General features: G+C 50.7%; 1 long non-coding RNA gene and 1 other non-coding gene across 4 annotated transcripts; both read left to right on the forward strand.

Moving 5' to 3' along the window:
* Positions 1 to 733: 733 nt before the first annotated feature.
* On the forward strand, positions 734 to 10,109 carry LOC107976965 (uncharacterized). 3 transcript variants are annotated; one of them, XR_008537371.2, is made up of 5 exons: positions 734 to 931; positions 1,403 to 1,684; positions 2,544 to 2,639; positions 9,671 to 9,762; positions 9,970 to 10,109. It is a non-coding gene; the product is annotated as an uncharacterized LOC107976965 (long non-coding RNA). The 3 variants fall into 3 exon arrangements; XR_008537370.2 differs by lacking the exon at positions 1,403 to 1,684 and having other exon boundaries at positions 738 to 931; XR_001721320.4 differs by lacking the exons at positions 1,403 to 1,684; positions 9,671 to 9,762 and having other exon boundaries at positions 748 to 931.
* A 14,567-nt stretch (positions 10,110 to 24,676) lies between these two features.
* LOC112204687 (U6atac minor spliceosomal RNA) lies at positions 24,677 to 24,801 on the forward strand. The gene has a single exon (XR_002938355.1). It is a non-coding gene; the product is annotated as a U6atac minor spliceosomal RNA (small nuclear RNA).
* Positions 24,802 to 25,372: the final 571 nt, after the last annotated feature.

Here is a 25,372-nt window from a genome sequence, read left to right on the forward strand (position 1 = left end):
ACACCTTCTGGTCAGTGCTCTGACTCACCTGCCTGTCAGTTATTCTTCTGTGGGCCAGGTCTTCAGGATGATCCTTTGCTGGTTCCTTGTCCCTAAGTTATCTCCAAAGGTGAGTTTTTCCCAAACCAGGTTTTTGCAGGACGTTTGTGCTGGGGGGATCAAGGGCTGTGTTCTAGGCTTGTGCAGGCTTTGTTACAATCCAGTTTGGTGTGTCATCATTTTCCTCATTTTAAAGGAATAAATGAGGCTGGGTGTAGTGGCTCAAGCCTGTAATCCCAGCACTTTTGGAGGCTGAGGTGGGAGGATCGCTTGGGCTCAAGAAGTCAAGGCTGCAGAGAGTTGGGATGGTACCACTGCACTCCAGCCTGGATGATAGAGTGAGACGCTGTCTCAAAGAGAAAAAAAAACGAATAAACAAGATATCATGTGTGAGAGAGGTTATAAAGGTAAGGTATAAATAATAAATAGAAAGACTCCGCATAGAAAGCAGGACATGCCATGTCCTCAGGTGGCCTCTGTGTGCTTGAGCCTGAGTCAGCCTCTCAAGGGTGCGACCGCTGGCCTTGGAGGTGAGCGCATCCCCTGACCCACCCCAGGCTCCACTCTTGTCCTTGGTGTGAATTGTTTCCTTGCTGCTTGTTGTGGTTTTATTTTGTGTTGTGCCCTGAAAGAACACACCAGGGGGTTTCATGTGCCCTCCCCTTCCTCTGTGCCTGGTCTTGTCCCTGCCTCACCCTCGGCCAAGGGGCCAGCCTCTGCAGACCTGCCTTTGTGATGTCATCTTCCCTATGATCAGACACTAAACTCAGGAAGGCACCAAGACTGGCGGCATGGCTTTACACCCAAACCATCTTGGTGCTTCATGACAGCCAGATCCCTCACCTCACTGCCCGAGATGGCAGCCACATGAGACAGGCCCTGGAAATAACAGGTACCGTGGTGTCCTTGACCTTTAATTAGCTCCACATTTTCTATTTGCTACTCACCGAAGAGCTGACCTGCTGACCTGTTTATGCAGCCCACAGGGCGGAAAAAGTTCTAAAATCTAAAAGTGAAGCTCAGAGGCTAATTTTGTATATGCAAAATGTACAAGATATGAATAAAGTGTTATATTAATAAAATGCCCTAGAATTCGTACTCTTTCCAGAGGGAATGGGAAGGCCTGGGGCCGCATCCATGTCCTGGCTGTGCTGTGCTGCGTGCCCCTGGGGAAATCCCTACCAAATCACTCTGGGTCGAACCTCATGAGGGGTTACTTCTCCTCTCGACTCTTCTGTTGCCAGCTAGTGTCATTATTTAACCAGGCTGTCAGGTCACCTCGGGATAGATGGTTTCTGCTTTTCTGCCATGCTTGCCTGGAGACTCAGTTTAAGCTAAAAGCTAGAAACTGTATCTCCAACAGAGGACTGTCTCAAAGCCAGGGTGGAAAGAGCCGGATTGGATACTCAGCAAATGACACCATGAGGACATGGCTGGTGGTGCAGGCATCTTCACACCAGACAACGTTACATGTGAGACTGCGCCCAGGAGCCGAGTGAGGTTTCTAGGACTCTCAGGAGAGAGCAGAAGGAAGCAACTCCCCATGACTCCATGGCTGGCTGGGGCACAAGCTCACATTCGGGAAGCCACAGAGGGGAGCGACTTGTCACTTTGTGCCTTAGCACTGCGGTGCCCTCAGTGTGAGGTGAGCAAAATCACACCTTTTCTAGCAATAGGCCCTTACGCTGACTGACAGACTCCACAGATAAACAGTGATGTGGCTTCCCCCGCTCATGGGAAGTGCATGGTGAAGAAGAGAATGCACTGAGTGAGTAATGTCCGAGTGTGCCTGCTGCCCCAGCCTCCTACCCCACAGGGGAGATGCCTGGGGTCCGGCTCAGGACGCACGGCAGTCCAGCTTCCCTAGGGACACCCCTGCCTGCTCGTCCTCGCTTCAGGCCTGATCATCATCGCCAAGGAGAAACCTCATGTTTTTAAGAAGTCCCTGTGGTGGTCAGCCAAGACAAGACTGCTTCTTTGCCCACAGCAAGGCAGGATGCTGAGGAGGAGTTTGAGAGCCAGGCTGAAAACAGTGAGGTGGATGCAGGAGCCAGCTGGGATCCTGGCCAAGGGGGTGGAGAGAGTCGCAAGCTGGCTGTGGCTTCTCTGCATTTCCAATTTGCCTTTCTATAGAATAATGATAAGAGAGCCTCCCCACTGGTGGGTCATGTATTTTCAATGAGTTAATATGTGCAAAGGGACGGGCATGGAGGTCAGGACTTCAAGACCAGCCTGACCAACATGGTGAAAACCCGTCTCTACTAAAAATACAAAAATTAGCTGGGTGTGGTGGCACAAGCCTGTAATCCCAGCTATTCAGGAGGCTGAGGCAGGAGAATCACTTGAACCCGGGAGATGGAGGTTGCAGTAAGCCGAGATCACGCCACTGCACTCCAGCCTGGGTGACAGAGTGAGACTCCGTCTCAAAAAAAAAAATTGCAAAGAGCATCAAACAGTGCAGCGTCATGAGTGAGCTCATGCTCTGGCCCCTTATTTTCATTTAGTGCCACTGGAGACCTTGAGGAAGAGGGTCCCTTTGAAATTTGGTGACCAACATCCATCCATCTCAGCTCTGTCCTGGAGGTCAGCTAAGATCATGGGTAAGTGCTTTGCCAAGACCACTCGCTAGAATGTGTCTCTGGAACAACATCCCCTTATTGCCGCAGTGCAGTTCCAAGCTCCTGCTGGAGCCGGTGCCTGTCTGGACACCTCCCCACCACCCCTACTGGAGAACCTAACATTCCTGCCTCTGTTTTTGCCTCCAGTTCTTCAACATAGAATCTCTGCTCCCAGGAGCAGGGTGGTTTTTTTTTGTTTTTGTTTTTGTTTTTGTTTTTCTTGCAGGGGGGTTGGGTGTGTATCAGTTGTCAGGCCTCTGAGCCCAAGCTAAGCCGTCATATCCCCTGTGACCTGCACGTATACATCCAGATGGCCTGAAGCAACTGAAGATCCACAAAAGTGAAAATAGCCTTAACTGATGACATTCCACCATTGTAATTTGTTTCTGCCCCACCCTAACTGATCAATGTACTTTGTAATCTCCCCCACCCTTAAGAAGGTTCTTTATAATCTCCCCCACCCTTAAGAAGGTTTTTTGTAATTCTCCTCACCCTTGAGAACGTACTTTTCGAGATCCACCCCCTGCCCACAAAACATTGCTTCTAACTCCACTGTCTATCCCCAAACTTATAAGAACTAATGATAATCCCACCACCCTTTGCTGACTCTTTTCAGACTCAGCCCGCCTGCACACAGGTGAAATAAACAGCCTTGTTGCTCACACAAAGCCTGTTTGGTGGTCTCTTCACACGGACACATGAGACATCAGTAATTCTATTTCGAACATGCTCAATTTGAAATGGGCATTAGATATCTGATATGGTTTGGATCTGTGTCGCCACCCAAATCTCCTGTTCAATTGTAATCCCCAGTGTTGAAGGTGGGGCCTGGTGGGAGGTAATTTGATCATGGGGGCGGAGTTCTCATGAATGGGTCAGCACCATCCCCTCGGCGCTGTTCTCCTCTTAGTGAGTGAGTTCTGGAGGGATCCGACTGTTTGAAAGTGTGGGGCATCTCCCCATTCCCTGTCTTGCTCCTGGTCCTGCCATGTGAGACACCTGCTCCCGCTCTGCCTTCTGCCATGAGTGAAAGCTCCCTGAGGCCTCCCCAGAAGCAGATGCTGCCATGCTTCCTGTACAGCCTGCAGAACTGTGAGCCAATTAAACCTCTTTTGTTTATAAATTACCCCGTCTCGGGCCTTTCTTCAGCAGTGTGAGAATGGACTAATACAGCATCCAAGCATGATGTGTGTGAGGCAGTTGGCTGCTTGAGCCTGTGTCTATAAAAACAAGCTGGAGACAGTGGCTTGGGGAGTCAGCATGCAGATGAAATTTAAAAATCATGGCTCGATACCTTCATTTAAGGAGGGTGAAGAGATCAAAAGAAGGGTCCAAGGCTGGATGGAGGCTGCACCACTGCCACCACAAAGGTGAGAAAGTGAGACCCAGGGAGGCCCCCTGAGAAAGGCTGAAGACCAGGGAATGCTGTCTCAAGCCAAGTGAGGAAAGGCCTTCAAAGAGATGGTGAGGTGCACCGGAAAGCTGGGCAGGGTATGGGAGGGAGATGGCTGACCTGGAGATTCGGAGAGGGTGCAGTGACTGGTAATACTGAGGTCTAGAGTCTCATGGGTGTTCACAGTGGGACAGAGGTGTTATCATAAGGATGGCATATTATAAAGGATGCTTCCAGGTTCAAGTACAGGAAATCCTGGCCAAAGTGGCTTAAACAACAGGGTGTTGGCCAGGCATGGTGGCTCATGCCTGTAATCCCAGCACTTTGGGAGGCCAAGGCGGGCAGATCACCTGAGGTCAGGAGTTCAAGACCAGTCTGGCCAATGCGGCAAAACCCCATCTCTACTAAAAAATACAAAAATTAGCTGGGCTTGGTGGCACGCACCTGTAATCCCAACTACTTAGGAGGCTGAGGCAGGAGAATGATTTGAACCCGGGAGGCAAAAGTTGCAGTGAGCCGAGATCGCACCATTGCACTCCAGCCTGGACGACAGAGCAAAACTCCGTATCAAAAAAAAAGAAAAGAAAGAAATGAAGAAAAAGAAAGAGAGAGGGAGGGAGGGAAGGAAGGAAAGGAAAGAAAGGAAAAAAAGGAAGAAAGTCATGGATGCCTCCGCAGCTCCGCACGTCATTTACCAAGGCCACTTGCCCATACCACAGACAGAGAGTCCTTGGTTTCTGGTCCTGCCAGTCAGAATTGGGCGGAACTGCCAAGTTGGCCCAACTCTACTCCAATCCCTGACAAAGGGAGCGGCCTTCGGGAGGCTCGGCTCTCTGTGCACTTTGCTCAAGATGCCTGAAGAATGATTACTTTGAGGAATAAAGGAAGACTTTTAGGAAAGAAGCGACTTTGTTTTCGCGGTCAAGGAGCGAAGGCCCCAAGAGACCAAGGTAGATGCTGAAGGAATCCGGGAAGATGACAGAAGCGGTGAAGAGACGCGAGGTGGGGCCAAAATCTTCACTAACCAACAAGGAGGGCTGCGGGGGCTTTGGAGGGCCTCTTTTCTCTCAACCGTGGCCCCTCCGCCCCTCACCTGCCCCTTGAGTGTCTGTGCAGGGGTCTCACACGCGAGCTCGGCTACTCAGACCAAGCCGGTTTACCGTCACCATGGCAACAGCGCGTCCTGGGCTGGGGCGGGGCCAGACTGCCAGTGCCTTTGTGGCGCATTCGGAGCTAAGCCAGTGATTGGCCATCTGGGCGCGGGGCGGGCTGAGTCAGTTGGAGGGGGCGGGGCTGAGGCTCCGGTGAAGGCCGTAGGCCCGGGCTGGGCCGAGGGAGATGATGGATGCCGCTTCTTGCCACTCCCCGGGGGCACCACAGAGAGCGGGGAGCCTGCAGAGAGCAGGGACAGCGGCTTCAAACGCACTGTTTCCGGGCAATGTCACTAATGCCAAAGTCATGCCTCCCACTGGACACTCCTGGGCTCCCATCCTTCCTACCAAGAAACTTTCTCTGTGAAACCCACGAAACAGCTAGAAATGGAGCCCAAAAGATAGCCAGGATAATAGACGACAGAGAGGATCAAGGCCCAGCAGGACCTGGCGACTCTAACGCTCTGGCACTAGGGTGTCTAGAATGGGAAGCCCCCAAGGGGCTGGCGTGGGATGGGGGTGTGATGCAGGCCGCCCACCAGGTTCCCTCCGGGCAAAGCGGCAGGGCCCCCCCGCTTCCTGCTTCACGGAGGTCTAGTGGTCCCTCTGCCTGAAAACCTGTCTGTTAGTCAGGAGGAGTTCGGAGCATATAATTTTGGGGAGCCATTTTCTTCTAGGGAGTTCACTTTCCTGTGCGGGGCGGCGGAGGAAGACAACACATAACTGAACGACAGATGAAGATAAATTATAAAAGAAAATTGTTTAAGTGTTTAATCAGACAATGAAGAGAAACCCAAAACAATGAAACCTTTTCAAGGAAGTAAGGTACACAATAAAAAATCTCTTGGAGGAAGTATCAAAGCTTAAAGATGAGTGGAAAATCGGCTTGCTTTTTGGGGACCAAAAGAGAACAGATTTTTTTTTGTTTGTTTTTTGAGACGGAGTCTCGCTCTGTCGCCCAGGCTGGAGTGCAGTGGCGCAATCTCGGCTCACTGCAAGCTCCGTTTCCCGGGTTCAAGCCATTGTCCTGCCTCAGCCGCCCGAGTAGCTGGAACTACAGGCGCTCGCCACCACGCCCGGCTAATTTTTTGTATTTTTAGTAGAGACGGGGTTTCACATGTTAGCCAGGATGGTCTTGATCTCCTGACCTCGTGATCCACCCGCCTTGGCCTTCCAAAGTGCTGGGATTGCAGGTGTGAGCCACCGCACCCGGACTTTTTTTTCTTAACACAGAGTCTTGCTCTATTGCCCAGGCTGGAGTGTAGTGGCTCGATTCTGGCTCACTGCAACCTCCAGTTCCCAGGTTCAAGTAATTCTAGTGCCTCAGCCTCCCAAGTAGATGAGATTACAGGCATGTGCCACCGCGCCCAGCTAATTTTTGTATTTTTAGTAGAGACGAAGTTTCTCCATGTTGACCAAGTTGGTCTTGAACTCCTGGCCTCAAGTGATCCATCTGCCTCAGCCTCCCAAAGTGATGGGATTACAGGCGTGAACCACTGCTCCCAGCCGAATTTTTAAAATATACTTGAAAGCTGGTTATCTATGAGCTGATGGCAAGATTTTTTTTTTTTTTTTTTTAAAGACAGAGTGTCACTCTGTCGCCCAGGATGGAGTGCAGTGGTACAATCATAGCTCACTGCAGTCTCAACCTCCCAGGCTTAAGCAATCCTTCCACCTCAGCCTCCTGAGTAGCTGGGACCACAGGCGCACACCACCACACCTGGCTAATTTTATTTTTTATTTTTATTTTTGTAGAGATGGGGGTCTCATTATGTTGCCCAGGCTGGTCTGGAGCTCCTGGGTTCAAGCGATCCTCCCACCTTGGCCTCCCAAAGTGCTGGGATTACAGGTACGAGCCACCATGCTTGGCCCCAGTTGCAAGATTTTATTAAAATTTTTATAGGTCAAAAATGTAGAGGTTAAAAGACCCTCCTGAGGAAGCTAAACAAAGTGCAGACAGGTACAAAGCTGAACTCCATCGGCTCAAAGAAAACAGTGCCCGGTGGAAGATGCCAGAGCAGTTACAACAGGAAGCTCCATGCCAGTGGGAGCAGCCCCCTGAGTGAGAACTCCCTGGACTGTCTGTTCTAGAAGCCCTGCCTTACAGAGTGGATGATGTGAAATTGTGAGCAGTTTCAGCTGTAGGCAGCAAAAACTTGGCCCAACACCAGAAAGAGAAGATAAAACATCAGAGGAGAGAGAGGACAGATGTCACCCAGACAAATTCTTTCTTAACAAGGGTTGAAAAAGGAGGCGGCAAGTTCCCATGCAGTGTGAGCCATGGGTGGTGGGCAAGATCACAACACACTGCACAAGGCAGAGGCAAGATGTGAGAATGAATGCAAGTCCTTGCCGGGAGCCTCCATGACCCCATCAGCCACAGGCCAGGGCACTGCAACAGAGGCAGACTGCACATGGACGTGTGGTGTCTGCATGGGCTGCATGGACCCTCACATGCCCACTCCACAGCTCCATCACAGGCCTCTGCAAAGACCTCCTCTTGCCCCGCCTTCTCTTATTAGTTTCCTGGGCTGCTGTAACAAATTACAACGAACTTAGTGACTTAAAAGAACAGCCTAGTTTTTTCTCACAGGTCCTGGAGTCCAGAACTCTGAAGTTAAGGTGTCAGCAAAGCTGCACTTCCTCCAGAGCCTCTAGGGTAGAACCCATGCCTTGCCTATGGTGGCTGCGGGTGTTCCTGGACTTGTGGCTGTACACCCCAATGTCTGCTCCCACCATCACGTGGCCTTCCAACTGTGTGTGTCTAATCTCGCACTACCTCTCTCTCACAAGGACACTTATGATGGCATTCAGGGCCCACCCAGATAACCCAGGATGACCCTCACCTGAGGATGCTTAAATGAATCACACGTGCAAAGACCCTTTTTCCAAATAAGGTCACATTCACAGATTTCAGGAAGAGAACATGGACACACTTTGCTGGGGTGGCATTTTTCAGCCCACCACACCTCCCAGTCTTTCTCCTTCTAGGCCCCTGATCACCAGCCCAGCCATCAGCCACTGTCCATCAGTTTCATGTTTACTCTAACCTCAGTCCGCTTCTTTCCACATAGTGAATGACGGTTGCTTCGTCAGAATTTCTGCCTATTGGGAGGACTTTCCCCCACCACTGTTTTTCAGGGCTGTCCCATGGCAGGCTATAGCACAGCAGCATTTGGGGCTTACATCCACCTATCAAGCCATGACCCAAGTTTGGCCCCTTTACTCCCACCTCTACCCCGGTTCTGAGCTGAGTGAGACAGGGGCCCGATACAACCTTTGCAGACAATACGGGGCCTGGGCCACCTGCTTGTGCAGCTCCTGGCTGCCACATGGCCCTGCTCTGGCCCAGAATGGAATGCACCATCACCATCATACTGTGAATGGGGCTGTTGGGCCCACCACTGACTTTATAACTTGGGTTCTAGCCGAACCCAGCTCAGGATGGGCAGTTCTGGCTGCAGAGTCGCTTGATGTCTGTTGCTGGGTGCTCTGCCTCCATCAGGGCCCGGTGGCATGCTGGGAGCTGTTCTGGTTGGGCTTGGTTTTTTGGGTGGTATATGTATAATTATCAGTTACAGATGGTGTGGTCTTGATCCAGAACCCTAATTGTCTGTATTGTGATTCTCCCATGGGAACCTGTCGTAAACTCCAAATGCCCTCTTTTTCTACCATAGATACCTCGTATACAATAAGGTCTGCTGGATCTTATGATGCAAGGAGCAGGGCTGCTGACCCACATCCTGAACTTGCTACAGAGCCCTTTCCAGCTCTGGGCCCAGAGCCTTCATATAGCTCAATAAGGGGGCCAAAGCAGCATGCCCACCTATGGGGTTTGCTACCTTTAAACCCAAGGGAGCCTACTAAGCATCGTGCTTTATTCTTGTTGGTGGGAAGTATGAGATGCAATCATTTGTCTTTTACTTTGAAAGGAATGTCCAAGCATGTCCCAAACCACTGGATCCCTGAAGTCTTCACAAATGTGTTTAGCAGGCTGGAAGATACAAGGTCAATATATATATCAATTAATTAGGTATACAAAAATAAAGTGCATTCAGAGGCCAAGCAAGGAGGATTTCTTGAGACCAAGCGTTCGAGACCAGCTTGGGCAACATAGTGAGATCCCATCTCTACAAAAAGTTTTAAAATTAGCCATGTGTGGTGGCTCCTCTCACCTCAACCTCCTGAGAAACCTGTAGTTCTAGCTACTTGAGAGGTTGAGGCAGAAAAATCCCTTGAGCCCAGGAGTTGAAGGTTACAGTGAGCTATGATCATACCACTGCACTCCAACCTGGGTGACAGAGAAAGACCCTATCTCTTAAAAAAAAATTAAATTAACTCAAAATGGATCATACACCTAAACATAGTTTTTGTGTTAGCTAAAACTATAAGCCTTATAGTTTTACCCATGCTATCATGGGTTAATCTCAGCTGATCTGGATTAACCACATTGTGACGGTTAATTTTAGGTGTTGACATGACTGGATTAAGAAATACCTACAAAACTGGCAAAACAGTACTTCTGGATGTGTCTGTGAGGGTGTTTCAAGGAGACTGATGTGTGAGTTGCTGCACTGAGTTGGGAAGATGTTCCTCAATGTGGGCAGCCACCATTCAATTGGCTGGGGGCCCAGAGAGAACAAAAAAGGAAGGAAAAGGATTTCCCCTTTCTCTCCTGGAACTGGGACACTCTCCTCTTCCTGCCCCCTGGTTCTCATGACTTCAGCCTCAGACAGAGACTTACATAATTGGTTTCCCTGTTTCTAAGGTCTCTGGACTTGACTTGGACTGGGCCATGCTACCGGCATCTCAGAGTTGCCAGCTTGTAGACAGCTTGTTGTGGGACTTCTCAACCTCTGTAATCAAGTGAGCTAATTCCCCTAATAAACCCCCTCTCATATGTCTATATCTATCGATAGCTCCTATTGATCTGTCTCTCTGTAGAACCCTGACCAATACACACATGCTTATTACAAGGTATTGACCCTTGGCCAATGCTGTGCAATGGATTAACTAAAGATAAAGATGTTCTATAACTATGAGTCTGTGAGTTGCTTCAGGGCAGGACTACCAGCCTGTCAGCATTGTTCAATAATAATTGAACTCATTATTTGTACCTGGTTTTAGAGGGGTCTGGAAAATTTTGAAAGCTAAAGCTGGTCACAAAGTCGGAACATACCTATGTGATCAGCTCACTCTAAGACCCTCCACTCCCACCATGAGCCGACTTCAGGCTTCTTGGGACCGAGGTGCTTCCACACACAGTGTTCAAGGGCAAGATCTGAAATCAAAGTGCATCCTATGTGTCCCAGTGTTAAAAATACCTAGATCTCAAAGTCCCTTTAGTGCATAGCCTTCTGCTTTTGCTACTGTGCCTATAAAAAAGCACAAGTATAAACTGAGCCCTGCACGTCCTTTCAGCAACTGAACTCTTAGGGTGATTAATGTGCAATTCACACAAATTCCTTAAAGAAGGCATAGGAGAACATCTTAACAACCTTTGGTTTGGCAAAGATTACTTAGATAAGACACAAACAGCATAATCCATGAAGGCAACAAATCAATAAATTGAACTTTCTCAAAATTAAAACTTTGGCTCTACAAAAGACTCTGTTAGAAAGAAAAAGGGAGCTATATACTGTGAAAAGTATTTGCGAAATATATATCCAACAAAAAACATGAATCTGGAATACATAAAGAACTCCCATAACTCAATAATAAGAAGACAAACAACTCAATTTTTAAAAATCCAATTCATATGTGAGCAAAAGACATAAATATATATTTCACCAAAAAGGGTATACATTGGCAAATAAGCTTATTAAATGATGCTCAACATGATTAGCTATTAGAGAAACTCAAATAAACCCACAATCACTATACACCTATCACAGTGACTAAAATAAAGAACAGTGGCCTCTCCCTCTCCCTCTCCCTCTGGTCTCCCTCTGCTGCTGAGGCTGGACTGTACTGCCGTGGTCTCGGCTCGCTGCAGCCTCCCTGCCCCGGGCTCCCGTGGTTCTCCTGCCTCGGCCTGCCGAGTGCCTGGGATTGCGGGCGCACACCGCCGCGCCTGACTGGTTTTTGTATTTTTGGAGGAGACGGGGTTTCCCCTGTTGAGCGGGCTGGTCTCCGGCTCCTGACCTCGAGTGGTCTGCCTGCCTCGGCCTCCCAGGGTGCTGGGATTGCAGACGGAGTCTCGCTTACTCAATGCTCAGTGTTGCCCAGGCTGGAGTGCAGTGATGTGATCTCGGCTCGCTGCAACCTCCACCTTCCAGCTGCCTGCCTTGGCCTCCCAAAGTGCTACAATTACTGCCTCTGCCCGGCCGCCATCCCATCTGGGAAGTGGGAAGCGTCTCTGCCTGGCTGCCCATCGTCTGGGATGTGGGGAGCCCCTCTGCCTGGCCACCCAGTCTGGGAAGTGAGGAGAGCCTCTGCCCGGCCGCCCCGTTTGGGAAGTGAGGAGTGCCTCTGCCTGGCCGCCACCCCATCTGGGAACTGAGGAGCGTCTCTGCCTGGCCGCCCATCGTTTGGGATGTGAGGAGCGCCTCTGCCTGCCGGCCTCCTCTGAGATGTGAGGAGCGCCTATGCCCGGCTACCCCGTCTGTGAAGTGAGGAGCGCCTCTGCCCGGCTGCCCCGTCTGGGAAGTCAGGAGCGCCTCTACCTGACCGCCCCATCTGGGAAGTGAGGAGCACCTCTGCCCGGCTGCCACCCCATCTGGGAGGTGAGGAGTGTCTCTGCCAGGCCACCACCCTGTCTGGGATGTGAGGAGCACCTGTGCCCGGCTGCCCCATCTGGGAAGCGAGGAGTGCCTCTACCTGACCGCCCTGTCTGGGAAGTGAGGAGCACCTATGCCCGGCTGCCCCGTCTGGGAAGCGAGGAGTGCCTCTGCCCAGCCGCCCCGTCTGGGAAGCGAGGAGCACCTCTGCCCGGCCGCCCATCATCTGGGAAGTGAGGATCGCCTCTGCCCGGCCGCCCCGTCTGGGAAGTGAGGAGCGTCTCTGCCTGGCCACCCATCGTCTGGGATGTGAGGAGCGCGTCTGTCCGGCCGCCCCATCTGGGATGTGAGGAGCACCTATGCCCGGCCGCCCAGTCTGGGAAGTGAGGAGCGCCTCTGCCCGGCCACCACCCTGTCTGGGAGGTGAGGGGCGCCTCTGCCTGGCTGCCCCATCTGGGAGGTGAGGGGCGTCTCTGCCCAGTCGCCCTTTGTCTGGGAGGTGGGGAGCACCTCTGCCCAGCCACCCCATCTAGGAAGTGGGCGCCTCTGCCCAGCCGCCCCATCTGGGAGGTGAGGGGCGCCTCTGCCTGGCCGCCCCATCTGGGAGATGAGGGGCGCCTCTGCCCGGCCGCCCCGTCTGGGAGGTGAGGGGCGCCTCTGACCGGCCGCCCCGTCTGGGAGGTGAGAGGCGTCTCTGCCTGGCCGCCACCCCGTCTGGGAAGTGAGGGGCACCTCTGCCCGGCTGCCACCCCATCTGGGAGGTGAGGGGTATCTGCCCGGCCACCCCATCTGGGAGGTGAGGAGCGCCTCTGCCCGGCCGCCCCGCCTGGGAAGTGAGGAGCGCCTCTGCCCGGCCGCTCTTCGTCTGGGAGGTGGGGAGCGCCTCTGCCCGGCTGCCCCATCTGGGAAGTGGGTGCCTCTGCCCGGCTGCCCCATCTGGGAGGTGAGGGGCGTCTATGCCCGGCCGCCCCATCTGGGAGGTGAGGAGCACCTCTGCCCGGCCGCCCCGTCTGGGAAGTGTACCCAACAGCTCCGAAGAGACAGCGACCATCGAGAACGGGCCATGATGATGATGGTGGTTTTGTCGTAAAGAAAAGGGGGAAATGTGGGGAAAAGAAAGAGAGATCAGATTGTTACTGTGTCTGTGTAGAAAGAAGTAGACATAGAAGACTCCATTTTGTTCTGTACTAAGAAAAATTCTTCTGCCTTGGGATGCTGTTAATCTATAACCTTACCCCCAACCCCCTGCTCTCTGAAACATGTGCTGTGTCAACTCAGGGTTAAATGGATTAAGGGTGGTGCAAGATGTGCTTTGTTAAACAGATCCTTGAAGGCAGCATGCTCGTTAAGAGTCATCACCACTCCCTAATCTCAAGTACCCAGGGACACAAACACGGCCGAAGGCCGCAGGGACCTCTGCCTAGGAAAACCAGAGACCTTTGTTCTCATGTTTATCTGCTGACCTTCTCTCCACTATTATCCTATGACCCTGCCACATTCCCCTCTCTGAGAAACACCCAAGAATGATCAATAAATACTAAAAAAAAAAAAAAAAAAAAGAGAGAACAGTGGCTTGGTGTAGTGTCCCACACCTGCAGTTTCAGCACTTTGGAAGGCTGAGGGGGAAAGACTGCCTGAGCCCAGGAGTTCAAGACCAGCCTGGGCAACATAGTGAGACCCAATCTCTACAAAAAATAATTAGCTGGGCATGATGGCTCACACCTGTAGTCCCAGGTATTTGGGAGACTGAGGTGGGAGGATCGCTTGAGCCCAGGAGATCGAGGCTGCATTGAGCCGAGATTATGCCACTGCACTCCAGCCTGGGTGACACAGCAAAACCCTGCCTCAAAAAAAAAAAAGAAAGAAAAAAAAATAGTGATAACACCAAATAATAGTGAGGATGCAGAAAAACTAGACCACACATTACTGTTAGGAATGTGGCCAGGCACGGTAGCTCATGCCTGTAATCCCAGCATTTTGGGAGACAGAGGCAGGTGGATTACTTGAGGTCAGGAGTTTGAGACCAGCCTGGCCAACATGATGAAACCCTATCTCTACTAAAAATATTTAAAAATTAGCCAGGAGTGGTGGCGGGCACCTGTAATCCCAGCTACTCAGGAGTCTGAGGCAGGAGAATGGCTTGAACCTGGGAGGTGGTGGTTGCAGTGAGCCAAGATCAGGCCACTGCACTCCATCCTGGGCAACAGAGCAAGACTCCATCTCACAAAAAAAATAATGTAAAATGGTACAGGCACCCTGGAAAATAGCTTGGTAGTTTCTTTCTTTTTTTCTTTCTTTTTTTTTTTTTAAGATGGAGTTTTGCTCTTGTTGCCCAGGCTGGAGTGCAATGGTGAGATCTCGGCTCACTGCAACCTCCGCCTCCTGGATTCAAGCAATTCTCCTGCCTCAGCCTCCTGAGTAGCTGGGATTACAGGTGCGCACCATCATGCCTGGCTAATTTTTTGTATTTTTAGTAGAAACGGGGTTTTACCATGTTAGCCAGGCTGGTCTTGAACTCCTGAATTCAGGTGATCCTCCTGCTTCAGCCTCCCAAAGTGCTGGGATTACAGGTGTGAGCCACCATGCCCGGCCGGTAGTCTCTTATAAAACTAAATATATACTGGCCATAAAACCCAGAAACCACACTCACATTTATCACAGAGAAATGAAAACTGTTCACACCAACACCTGGCCACAAATGTCCACAGCAGCATTATTCACAATTGCCAAAAACTGGAAAAAACACAAATGCTCTTCAATGGGTGAATGGTTAAAGAAACTTTGATACCCCCATACCATGTAATACTACTCAGCAATAAAAAGGAACCGACAATTGATACATTCAACAACTTGGATGGATCTCAAGCAAATTATGCTCAGTGAAAAAGAGCCAGTTCAAAAGGCCATATACTGTGTGATTCCATTTATATAACATTTTTGAAATGACAAAATAGACAGATGAAAATCAGATTAGCAGTTGCCAGGGTTTAGGGGCAGAGGAGGAGGGGGCGGACATAGGTAAAGGGTTAGCATGAAGGACTTCTGTGGTGATAATTATTCTGTATCTTGATTGTGGTGCTGGTTACACGAACCTATACATGTGATAAAATTGCATTGAACTATTCACACGCATACATACAACACACACAAGTGAGTGCATGTGACACTGATGAAGTACAAACAAGCTCTGAGGACTGTATCAACATCAGCGTCCTGGCTTTGATATTAAACCATAGTTAGAGAAGATGTTATCATTGGGAGAAACTGGGTGAAACGTACACAAAACTTCCTCGAACTTTTTTTTTTTTTTTGCAACTTCCTGTGGGTCTATAATCATTTCGAAATTTAACCTCTTTTTTTTTTTTGAGACAGAGTCTCACTCTGTCACCCAGGTTGGAGTGCAATAGCCTGATCTCGGCTTACTGCAACCTCTCCCTCCCAGGTTCAAGCAATTCTTCTGTCTCAGCATCCCATGTAGCTGGGATTACAGGCACGCACCACCACACCCGGCTAATTTTTGTATTTTTAGTAGAGATGGGGTTTCAACATGTTGGCCAGGCCAGTCTTGAACTCCTGACCTCAAGTGATCCGAGAGCCTTGACCTACCAAAGTGCTGGGATTACAGGCATGAGCCACTGCACCTGGCCCAAATTTTAAAATTCTTAACATATATTATTTTTAAAATGCTTCTCCACCCACTCCTCTCCACCGCTGTACTTCTGTTGCTATCTCAGGCAGTGGTCCATGAAGGCCAGCACCACAAATAAAGCTACAACTGCTCAGTGTTTATGTAACACCCAGATAAAACCACCCCCACCCTTCTCCATGTCATCTCAATGTAGTGACATAGCCAAAAGTAACGCAGGTCCAAAACCCTGAGCAGTCATGGAGAGCTTTGCTTCAAGTTTTCTTGGGAGGACTGTGGAGAGGAGGCTCCCATCTCATGATGCAAAGCAAAATTTCCTGATGTCGTCCTTCCCACCCCCGACCAAAGCTGCGCTTTAAAGCAGATCCTCCAGTATCTCCTCCCCTCTCCCCATCTGCTTCTCTCCCCCTAAGCTTCCAGCCTTCTCTTCCTCTCCCCTCCCATCCCCTCCAACAGGACTGCTGGATTTCCGGCAAAAACTCCCAGGTCTGTTCTAACATGGATCAGCCTGGGCTCTTCCCATCTCTGCCCACTCCCACAGCAAAGGCCCCATAAGGAGCAGCCAAACACTCGCACCTCCTCATGACACAAAGGAAAGGGAAGGCTGTGAACAGCCACTTGCGCTGTAGCGTTTTTGTTTCTGTTTTTATTTTTAAAAAGTGGGTAGGACGGACACGGTGGCTCACGCCTGTAATCCCAGCACTTTGGGATGCCAAGGCAGGCAGATCACAAGGTCAGGAGTTTGAGACCAGCCTGACCAACATGGTGAAACCCCATCTCTACTAAAAATACAAAAATTAACCGGGTGTGGTAGCACGCAACTGTGATCCCAGCTACTTGGGAAGCTGAGGCAGGAGAATTGCTTGAACCCGGGAGGCAGAGGTTGCAGTGAGCTGAGATTGCGACGATGCACTCCAGCCTGGGTGACAAAGCAAAACTCTGTCTCAAAAATAAATAAATAAATAAATAAAATGGATAAAAGATTTGGAGAATCACCTCAGCAAAGAAGATAAGCTGATGGCAAATAAGCACAGGAAAAGATGCTCAACATCATTAGTCATTAGGGAAACACTCATTGAAACCATGAAGAGACACTGCAACACACCCACTAGGATGGCTACAACCAAAGAGACTCACCATGGCAAGTGGTAGTGAGGGTGTGAAGAAACTGGGACATTCATGCACTGCTGGTGGGAATGTGAAATGGCACAACCATTTCGGAAGACAGTTTGGCAGGTTCTTATGAAGTTAAGCATACAGCCAGGGATGGTGGCTCACACCTAATACTTTGGGCTTTGGGAGGTGGAGGAGGGTGGATGGCTTGAGCCCAGCCCGGGAGTTAGAGACCAGCCTGGGTAACATGGCGAGACCCTGTTTTGCCATGTCACCCAGGCTCTGTCACCCAGGCTGGAGTGCAGTGGCACAATCTCCACTCACTGCAACCTCCACCTCCCAGGTTCAAGCGATTCTCCTGCCTCAGCCTCCCGAGTAACTAGGATTACAGGCACGTGCCACCACAATGTGCTAATTTTTGTATTTTAGTAGAGATGGGGTTTCACCATGTTGGCAGGCTAGTCTTGAACTCCTGACCTCAGGTGATCCACCCACCTCAGCCTCCCAAAGTGCTGGGATTACAGGCGTGAGCCACACGCCCGGCCTGCAAGACCCTGTTTCCAAAAATAAAAAAGTTAAACCTGCCATATGACTCAGTCACTTCACTCGTAGGGATTTACCCAGGTTTCATGAAAACATAGTCCACACAAGACCTGCACAGTAATATGTATAGACACTTTATTGGTAATAGTTAGAAACTGGAAACAACCCAAGTGTCCATCAACAGAAGAATGCAGCCAGGCACAGTGGCTCATCCCTGTAGTCCCAGCACTTTGGGAGGCTGAGGTGGGCGGATCATGAGGTCAGGAGTTCAAGACCAGTCTGGCCAACATGGTGAAACTCCACCTCTACTAAAAATACAAAAATTAGCGGCACGTGGTGGCATGTGCCTGTAATCCCAGCTACTCGGGAGGCTGAGGCAGGAGTATCGATTAAACCCGGGAGGCGGAGGTTGCAGTGAGCTGAGATACAGCCACTGCACTCCAGCCTGGGCAACAGAGCGAGACTCCATCTCAGGGGCAAAAAAAAAAAAAAACAAAAACAGAAGAATGCATAAATTATGGCACATCCATGCTATGGAATACTGTTTAGCAATTTTAAAAGAATGAACTGCACTCCAACCTGGGTGACAGAGCAAGACCCTGTCTAAAAAAGAAAAAAAGAAAAAAGAATAATAAACTATTGATATTCACATCACTACAGATAAATCTCAAAATAATTATGCTAATGGAAAGAAGCCAGACAAAAGAGTACACATTGTATGATTCCATCTATATAAAATTCTAGAAATCGCAAATGAATCAAACAGAAAGCAGATCAGTGCTTGCCTGTGGCGTTGCCTTGCCTCTCCAAGGGGTCTTTGGGGGAGGGAGAAAAGGATCACAGAAGGGCATAAGGAAAGTTTTCAGTGATGGATGTAGACATTTTTTTGATTGTGGTGATTATTTCACGGGTATATATATATATATATATATATTCTTCCAATTTTGGCCGAGTGCGGTGGCTGTCACCTATAATCCCAGCACTTTGGTAGCCTGAGGCAAGAGGACTCCTTGAGCCCAGGAATTCAAGACCAGCCTGGGCAATACAGTGAGACCCCCATCTGTGGAAAAAATTGTTTAAAAAAAGTAGCCGGGCGTGGTGGTGCACACCTGTAGTACCAGCTACTCAGGAGGCTGAGATGGGAGCATTTCTTGAGCCCAGGAGGTGGAGGTTGCAGTACGCTATGATCATGCCACTGCACTCTAGTTTGGGTGACAGAGCTCACTTGAATCTGGGAGGCAGAGTTTGTGGTGAGCCAAGATTGTGCCATTGCACTCCAGCCTGGGCAACAAGTATAAAACTCCGTCTAAAAAAAAAAAGAAAAGAAAAAAAAGAAATCAACGTGGCTGCTCTCAAAACACCAGATACGTCTATTGAATCATGCATAGAACCTGGGAAAGGGACCTCTGGGTGGATTCCTGAATGCAGTGGACCTACAGTGAGTTGGGCCTGGGTCAAAACTCTATTGCCTAACTCTCATATAGCCCCAACACTACCAGGGGACCACAATAAGGCTTTGGGTCCCTGGGTATCAATGCCAAGATGGATTCTGTGTCTACCAGCACTTGAAATGTTTAAATTCCTCTTTACCTAGTATGTGGCAACTCTAGTAAATAGCCATAAGTGCCATGGGGGAAGAACTGAGGAATCATGACCACTCACTCACTGCCGTGAAGGAGTTGTTCCTCCTGGAAACCCAGCCTCTCCTTCAGGCACTGGGGTCTGGTCTGAAGTTTTTCACTGGGGTAGCTGCCCTCAGCCTCCATCTCCCATCTTGGATTTCTTTTGGTTGTGTAGATTAAGCAATGACTTTGTGGGCTGTTCTCCTCCTTGGCCACAGGAATAACCTGCTCAATTCGCCACCTCCACAGTTCTGGGAAGGTCGGATGTCCCTGGCTGCCACAGCAATGTTGGCACCTCTGCTTAGAGAGGGCCATGCTTTCTCCAAGCCTCCAGGGGCTACACAGGCAGCATGTTGGCCCCACCTCCTGGGCTCTTTCTAGGATGTTATATCCTGTATCTTAGAAGAGTGTTCTCATAGCAGCCTGGGCAACATAGTGAGACCCCCATCTCTACAAAAAATAGAAAAAGTTAGCCCGTGATGCTGGCACATGCCTGTAGCCCCAGCAACTCAGGAGGCTGAGGTGGAAGGACTGCTTTGAAGTCAAGGCGGCAGTGAGCCATGATCGCACCACTGCACTCCAGCCTGGGCAACAGAGCAAGACCCTGTCTCAAATAAATAAGTAAATAAATAAATAAAAATAAACTCTACCTTATCCAACTTTATGTTCTACCCCCTCCCTACCTTGTCCCAGGACCCTCAGGCCTGCCACACACACATGCACATGCACAACTCTCTCTGACTCGCTCTTCCTAGTCACCTTGGCCAAGTCCTGCAGCTTCTTTAGAATTTGGTCCCTGCCCTTTCTTACTAAGCCCAATGCCTCCCCAGCCAAGTGTAGTCTCAAGTTCGGGTGTGACCAGGAGCAGGTGGCTGGCCCTGAGGGTGGCCATTGCCTTGCAAGTCAGTGGCGGCTGGGCACCTGGGTGCTTCCCTTCAGACGACCCCATTCCAAGCTTCAGGGATCTTCTGTCCCCACAGAGGGAGCTAAACTGACCAGGACTGAGAGTTCATAATTTTCTCTAATTATGCCCTGGGCTCAATTCTCAGCATTTTTAGCCCTCCAGTAGCAGGAAATAGTCTCTTTAGCTGCAGCCTCAAGGCCCCGTGACCAACACTGTGCTATGGTGTGATTGGTGGTGAATCATGCTTAGCCTTTCACTGTCTTTCTCTAACCAATGGTCTCAGCAGCACCCATCCAACTCCAGGCCTTATTGACGTCCATCCCCAGGACCTCTCAGAAAACTGAGCTATGGCATGTGGGGAAAAGCAAGAGAGATCAGATTGTTACTGTGTCTGTGTAGAAAGAAGTAGACATAGGAGACTCCATTTTGTTCTGTACTAAGAAAAATTCTTCTGCCTTGAGATTCTGTTAATCTATAACCTTACCCCCAACCCCGTGCTCTCTGAAACATGTGCTGTGTCAACTCAGAGTTAAATGGATTAAGGGCGGTGCAAGATGTGCTTTGTTAAACAGATGCTTGAAGGCAGCATGCTCCTTAAGAGTCATCACCACTCCCTAATCTCAAGTACCCAGGGACACAAAAACTGCGGAAGGCTGCAGGGACCTCTGCCTAGGAAAGCCAGGTATTGTCCAAGGTTTCTCCCCATGTGATAGTCTGAAATATGGCCTCGTGGGAAGGGAAAGACCTGACTGTCCCCCAGCCCGACACCCGTAAAGGGTCTGTGCTGAGGAGGATTAGTAAAAGAGGAAGGAATGCCTCTTGCAGTTGAGACAAGAGGAAGGCATCTGTCTCCTGCCTGTCCCTGGGCAATGGAATGTCTCGGTATAAAACCCGATTGTATGCTCCATCTACTGAGATAGGGAAAAACCGCCTTAGGGCTGGAGGTGGGACCTGCGGGCAGCAATACTGCTTTGTAAAGCATTGAGATGTTTATGTGTATGCATATCTAAAAGCACAGCACTTAATCCTTTACATTGTCTATGATGCAAAGACCTTTGTTCACGTGTTTGTCTGCTGACCCTCTCCCCACAATTGTCTTGTGACCCTGACACATCCCCCTCTTGGAGAAACACCCACAAATGATCAATAAATACTAAGGGAACTCAGAGGCTGGCGGGATCCTCCATATGCTGAACGCTGGTTCCCTGGGTCCCCTTATTTCTTTCTCTATACTTTGTCTCTGTGTCTTTTTCTTTCCTAAGTCTCTCGTTCCACCTTACGAGAAACACCCACAGGTGTGGAGGGGCAACCCACCCCTACATGGCATCCCCAGTGCACATTCTCCCATTCTAATTCACCAATTGTGGAGGTTCTAAGTTCTAACAATTTCGCCTACTTCAGCATGCCAGGGGCGTCAACCTGCCACCCACCAGGGTTAGCGCCAGCAGTGATGTGAAGCAGCTCGCACATCCCACGTGGAGCCTGCTTCCTCCACCTGCCCTGGAACCAAGCCCCTAGGTCAGGTTCTCTGGAAAACTCGAACTGGTCCTGTGCAGGGAGGAGCCACCCCCATGGTAGAGTGAAGGAGACAGGATGCCACAACGGAGGCCTCGCCCGATCCCTGGGGGAGCTCTGGTGCTGGGATGGCTGGTCAGGGACATCCTGCCTTGAGGCAAGGGAACTCTGCCCTTCCAGGCTACTGAAGGTGCCAAGATACCAAAAAGAGGGGCATGGCCACGGGCCGCGGGTAATTCCTGCAGGGGACTCAGCTGAGAGCCACCAGTAGCCACTCTTCCCAGTGGCTGTGGGACCGAGTGCCTCAGTCCTGAGAGGATCTTGCCCGTGGGCACAGAGCGCCAGAGACCTTGGAAAGTCCCTCTGAGCACGACTCCTCTGTGCCTAACCCTGAGCAGCTCCAGGGCTCCACCCTAAACTGTGTATTGCTTTGGATGTGCCAGCAGTTCCAAATACTGGGGGGCCAGCCGGGCAGACAGCATCTGGTGTGGAGAGAACAAAGAGTGAAGCTGACTGAGCACACGGTGGATTTGAACTGTTGCATGGGCGGGAGGTGGGGTGGATGAGACAGGGAGGGGTCAGGGGGATGCTATGGCTGGAGCTGAGGTGCTGGACATTATGAGGGGAAGAGGAGGCCATGGGGGAGGTTTTCTGGTGGGGACCAGACATGGCTAGAGCAGTGCTTGAGAAAATTCCACCCAACATAATGGATGTTAAGAGGGGATAATTCTGCATTCCCTGAGCTTTGGCTGTACCAGTGGGGGCAAAAAACCGCTCCAACCTCCAGGAGTGTCAAGAGAGCGACACAGGCACACAAGAGGCAGAAAGGCCTGTACGAGGCCAAGTGCCAGCTAGCTGAGGTCCGAGGCAGGGCCACGTGGAGGGGACCTGCAGGGCTTCCTGGCTAGTGTGTCCAGGGGGCCCTGCCCGAGGGCTGTCCAGTGGGGAGGCGTTGGCCTCATCGCCAACTGTCAGGAAGGGAATGTGACTCTCCAGGAGGAGGAGACTGGCCCAAAGCCACGCAGCCATGCAGCGGTGGGGTCAGGACCTGCACCTGAGTCGGCACTAGAACCACCTCCTTAACCACCAGTCCACACTGCCCACATTGAGGTGGTCAGGAGGTCAGGAACGAGGAGCACCAAGAAGCAGCCTTGACAAAACGGCCCACAGAGATGCCAGGGCTGGGAACCACACTGCTGCAAGAGGACAGAAGGGGAGATGCACGCTGGGAACAGACACTCAGGACGGAAATGTGTCAAGAAGGAAAGAAGAATGCACGCGGCAGCCTGAGGGGCTGGCAGTGTCCGACGGGGCTTGTTACAGAAGTGGGGAGAGAGTCCACGCCAGAGGGGCTGCTGGGGCAGGGGAGGACAATGGGCTCCAGAGGGGCCTTGTGTGTATGGAGGAGAGTCATAAAGACAGGAAGAAAGCCAAGGGGAGGAGCCCCACGGAGAAATAAGACGGGAAATTCATTCAGGGTGGGGTAGGAGAGGGTCAGGGAGAGAGGGAGGACTCCTTTCTGCTTTGGGGTAGAAACGATTAGAGTGGTTTTGTTGTTGTTGTTGTTGTAGTTTTTTTGAGACAGTCTTGCTCTGTCGCTCAGGCTGGAGTGCAGTGGCATGATCTCGTCTCACTGCAACCTCCGCCTCCCAGGTTCAAGTGATTCTCCTGCCTCAGCCTCCTGAGTAGCTGGGATTTACAGGCACCCACCACCATGCCCAGCTAATTTTTTGTTTTTTTAGTAGAGACAGGGTTTCACCATGTTGTCCAGCCTGGTCTCAAACTCCTGAGCTCAGGCAATCTGCCTGCCTCTGTCCCGAAAAGTACTAGGATTACAGGCGTAAGCCACCACGCCCAGCCTACAATTAGAGTTTTTTTAAGTGCTGGGGTAGGAGGCAGTAGACAGGAGCCCCGGCCATGGGAGAGGCTGGCCTGGGGCATTGTGTGGGGCAGTGAAAATGCTACGGGTAGAATTAGGCGGGAAGGAAGAGGAGTGTGGCAGAATTCCATTCTAAAACAGGATAGTTAGGGAAGGTTTCACAGGCGATATTAGAGGAAGATGTGAAGGTGCTGAGCTATCAAGGGTGGGAACCAGTGTCAACACTCTACAGGCAGGAGAGGTCTGGTGCTCTTGGTGCCTGGTGCTATGGCTGGAAAAGCAAGTGCAGCTGGAACAGAGTGGACAAGGGCGAGAGGAAGAAGTGAAGGCAGAGAGGGGACAACAAACTTCACACAGGGTCGTGGGAAATACTGTGCAGACTCCGGGTTGGATTCTGAGGCAAGTTGGTGCCCTCAGAAGGTTTGCAGCTGAGGAGGGACACGGGTGGGGATGACTGAGCTGCTGTTGACTTGGCTGACAAGTGAATGAGGAGAGCAAGTGCGCATGCAGGGAGTCCGGTCAGGAGGCTACGGCAGGAACCAGTGGGAATGCAGGAAGCACGGACTGTGACTCATATTTCTGGAAGTACCTGCAGCCTTGACAAGAAGTATTTGCTTGTGGGTGGTGTGCTGGGTGTGAGAGATGAGGCGTTCGCAAGAATCCTGGCTAGGTGAATGGGATGACTGGTTTGAAGGAGTTCAGTGGCTGTACATTCAGCTCAAGGTGTCTAGGAGATGTCCAAGTGGATATGTTGGGGGAACAAATGCATTAGAGCCTGGGGTTGAGGAGAAAGGCCCAGGATATGAGGAGCATTTGGGAACTGTGTGCCTTCAGGAAGAAGGGATGAGGTCACCAATGGCAGTGGATGTTTTAGAGAAAAGTTCCAACCCTGACAATCCCGGGGGGCATTTCAACATTAAAAGATTGGGACAGTGATGAGGAACTAGTGAAGAGACCAAGGGCTGGTCAGCGAGTTAAGAGAACCATGGGACAGAGGTGCTGGAGGCCAATAAAAAAATATTTCAGGCCAACGGCAGTGGCTCATGCCTGTAATTCCAGCACTTTGGGAGGCCAAGGTGGGCGAATCACTTGAGGTCAGGAGTTCCAGACCAGCCTGGCCAACATGGTGAAACCCCGTCTCTACTAAAAATACAAAAAATCAGCTGGGTGTGGTGGCACACGCCTATAATCCCAGTTACTCAGGAGGTTGAGGCAGGAGAATCACTTGAACCCGGGAGGCGGAGGTTGCAATGAGCCGAGATCACGCCACTGCACCCCAGCCTGCATGACAGAGCAAGACTCCATCTCAAAAAACAAACAATTTCAGAAAGAAATGATCAACCATGATATGGCCGGGTGGAAAAGGCAGGTGGAGTTGGAGGGAAAGGAGGGAGAGTGACTTAGGGTGGGAGGAGAGAAAGTGGAAACAATGAAGGTGGACAACTCAGCGTGACTTTGCTGTTAAGGGGCACAAAGCACTGAGGTGGTCGTTGCAAATGGAAGTGGGGTCAAGAGAGGGTTTTAGGAGAGAACCGTGCTGTATGGAGGGAAAGAAGGTTGGCATTCCCCTTGACAGGGATGGAAGAGGCCCTCAGGCCTGACAACACACACAGGGTTAAGGTGCTCCCACCTACTTCTGGCATCTAACCCTCGTTTTTTAAATCTTTTTTTTTTTTTTTTTTTTTTTTTTATATGAGGAGCATTTGGGAACCGTGTGCCTTCAGGAAGAAGGGATGAGGTCACCAATGGGAGTGGATGTTTTAGAGACAATTTCCAACCCTGACAATCCCAGTGCAGTGGCCCCATCTCAGCTCACTGCAACCTCCGCCTCCCAGGTTCAAGCGATTCTCCTGCCTCGGCCTCCTGAGTAGCTGGGATTGCAGGCGTCCGCCACCAAGTCTGGCTAATTTTTGTATTTTTAGTAGAGACAAGGTTTCACCATTTTGGCCAGGCCAATCTCGAACTCCTGACCTCAAGTGATCCGTCCGCCTTGGTCTCCCAAAGTGCTGGGATTACAGGCGTGAGCCATAGCGCCCAGCCTTTAAATCTTTTAAAAACTAAAAATTAAAAAAGAGAAAGAGAAAAAATCAGCATGTTTCCACGCGGGGGGCACCGTCTCCGTACCCCCGGGAGACGCGCAGGAAGGACATCCTGGAGTGAGGAGACTGGGGAGACCTGAAGGAGTGGAGGGCAGGGAGGGAGGGAGGCTGCGCGGAGGGTGGCGCGAGAA

Source organism: Pan troglodytes, chromosome 8, assembly GCF_028858775.2.
Source record: "Pan troglodytes isolate AG18354 chromosome 8, NHGRI_mPanTro3-v2.0_pri, whole genome shotgun sequence".
NCBI lineage: Eukaryota > Metazoa > Chordata > Mammalia > Primates > Hominidae > Pan > Pan troglodytes.